The 2998-nt window shown below is 35.4% G+C and overlaps 1 long non-coding RNA gene across 1 annotated transcript; it reads left to right on the top strand.

The window, feature by feature from the left end:
- The first annotated feature begins 555 nt into the window (after positions 1 to 555).
- LOC132602586 (uncharacterized) lies at positions 556 to 2689 on the top strand. Its single transcript, XR_009567835.1, has 3 exons — positions 556 to 740; positions 1491 to 1614; positions 2333 to 2689. It is a non-coding gene; the product is annotated as an uncharacterized LOC132602586 (long non-coding RNA).
- Positions 2690 to 2998: the final 309 nt, after the last annotated feature.

The raw sequence follows: 2998 nt of genomic DNA, 5'->3' as shown, positions 1-2998 counted from the left end.
ACGAAGTTTGGACGGACAATTAACAATACAAAATTTTGGAGGTTTAAAACAATAAAGTTTGTGTTCGCTACGGAGCAAAATGTTTTTCAGATTATGTTTTTAAATTTTCTCATGTTTGGTTGGTCAAAATTTTTGAATATTCTTTTTTAAGGAAAATAAGTTTCTTAAAAATGAGGAAAATGACTTACCCTGTGTAACACCCCAAAATTTTCTTTTTTGAAAGTAACACCTCAATTTTTTTTTAGAAAAAAAAAATATTTTTTTTTTAGTTATGTTTCGGGTGATCTGACTTCGGGAGGTCGTAACCCCATCCGAATTTGAGAATTTGGGAAAACTCATAAAATGAAAGTTGTAGATAATTGAAATACCTTTCCAACCATATATTATGGGCTTATAGGTGACATCTCGATAAAGAGTTATGCACATTTTAATGCAGAAAGGTCAAGCTGGACAGCAAAATTCGGCCCAACCCGATTCCAAGTCGGGTCAGGCCCAACTCCTTAGCCCATTAAGGGATATTTTCAGCCTCCCTTCTTCATTTCCAGACCAAGAATATCCAGAACCTCATAGAGAAAGAGAGAGAAGAGAGTAGAGAGAAAAAAAAACCAAGATTTGATCAAAATCGGAGCTCCGAATCCCAAAGCTCGTGAAGAGAAAAGTGTAGTACGAGTTGTCATCGTCATTTTAAGCTGAATATTGACCTTGGGGAAGGATATTTTCGTGGTTGAGCTACTGCTAAGGTATGTATAAGATTTATTTTATGTTATTAAAGTGTTTATTTGGAGTTTTAACGGATTAGAACGGAGAAAATTGCATTATAAACTCGTTTGTTGCCTTATTGCAATTTATGGATTGGGGGCTATTTTGTTGGATTTAAATGGGTGGAATTAATGGAGTTATGATGTATAATAATTGTTGATATTGTTATTGATGTTGTTGATAAGTTGTATTTCTTGAATTTGGGAGAATGAAGTGTATGAAGATATTGTATACAAACCCGTTTTTGGATTGGGACTGCTGTTAGTGTTTTTAGCATAACTCCTTGTATACAGCTTCGTTTTGAGTGATTCAAGATGTTCTGGAAAGCTATTTCATAGACCTAAAACTTTCATTCAGGTCGTAAAACCCAGTTTTTCCTTTAGATACTCGAAAAGGGGTGATGAAGTTCAGGGGGAGGTGCTGTCCAGATTTCTGTTTTGAACATCCTACATGGACTGTTGTTAGTATTTTGGTCATATCTTTTTGTACAAAATTGCTGTAGGGGTGATTCGAATTTCTATGAGACCCTAAAACATATATCTACAACTTTCTTTGAGGACACAAAGTCCAGTTTTTCCATTTACCCCTTCGAAACTGAGCAACAATACAAGACAATAGCGCTGTCCAGAATTTCTGTTTTGATAGTTTGGGCTGATTTTCGTTGATTTCGTGTTTAGTTGTGATGTGCTGGGACTTTTGAACTTAAGTAGATATTTTATTGTGTATTTAAGGTATATATGCTCTTGTACAAGCTAAGAGGAATTATTTGACGAAGTGGACTTTGGTTGGTCTATGGCGTAGATGATTTGAACTCCTCGAGTTGTGGTAGAACTTATTGTGTGGTAAAACGCCAAGGTTTGTGTATAAACTTGAACTTAAAATATCTTTATTTTTCTGGAATTTTGAAGTATCTTGATGAGTTATTTCTTTACTCTTCATCTTATATTATTGTATGGCTATTGTCTCAAGTATTGCAAGACTTTTGCTAAATCGCCCACTTGTACGAATTGCTTGATCATTTTGCATTCTTGTTGGGACTTTGTCCTTCTTGTTATGGTGACTAGTCATCGATATTGGCATGCCCCTCGATTCGGATCTTGCCCATCTTGACTTTGGATTTACATTTTGTCTTGACGATGGATTTTCGTCCATTTTCGAGTACGAGTGGAAAGCCACTTTCAACATGGTTCTTGATTCTCTTGATATTGGGTGACGACCCTTCTTGATATGGGCTTCGGTCCTTCTTGATTTTGGGGCTTCGGCCAGTTTTGATATTGATTGTGCGTAGTGTGATGGCATGACGTACATATTGGGCGAAATTGGTTATTTGACAAATTCTCTTGAATTGAATTATAAGCTTTCCTGATACTTGAGCCTTAGTATATTAGTAATGATATTTTGAAACTCTCCAAGGTTTGTATTCGATACTTTGTTATACTTGTGCACTTGGGCTTATTGTTACCTTATTGAGTCACTTACGGCGAATAAGGGAATTGGAGAATTTAATGGCTCCAATCCCAAAGTTTATACACCACTAAGCTTTATGCTTAGCGATAGTTGTTTTCTATCGTAGGTAATGTGCGGGATGAGATATGAAGATGGCCACTTGGAGTATACTTTTGGGAGCCGTAGTGAAGATCACATGTGCATATGCATTTAGTTTTTGTAAACTTCTGGGGACTTGTACATGATACATGTGTGACACTTATGTATGAAATTTTGAAGGCTTGTGGAAAACAAGACCATGTGCTTGTAACTTAAACTTGGTGACTGGTTTTGCTATTTTAGGGTGTGTTTTTAACCCAAGTCATGTCATATACTGAATTTGTATTTTGTCTTGTAATTATGTACAAAGGATGATATTAGTTTTGTGAAAATCTCTAGTTTGGGTTTTGTGTATCGTACGGACCCGCAATGGTGTCGATTTGGAAATAAAAGTTCAATGCGAAGTTCTTAAGTGTGTTGACTATTTGAGAAGGGAATTATTATTTTAAAATGGTACTCTGATATTGTATTTTATCTAAGAAAATTTTCGGAGAGCACAAATAAAAAAAAAATGTCGTACTTCCAAATTTTTCCGCTATTAAATATATTTGTGAATATCTTTTGACATAAGTTCCTTCTAAACGGTGTAAGTGTAAAATTGGTTTTTGTTTCGTAATGGTGTCCTCCCAAAGGAGGGTGCTACACCTTGGAAATAGGAACATCAAGTTCCAGAAGTGACATTTTATATTCATTA

This window comes from Lycium barbarum, chromosome 7, assembly GCF_019175385.1.
Source record: "Lycium barbarum isolate Lr01 chromosome 7, ASM1917538v2, whole genome shotgun sequence".
Classification (NCBI taxonomy): domain Eukaryota; kingdom Viridiplantae; phylum Streptophyta; class Magnoliopsida; order Solanales; family Solanaceae; genus Lycium; species Lycium barbarum.
Note: the sequence above shows the minus strand (reverse complement) of the source record. Positions and strands in the feature narration are given on the sequence as shown.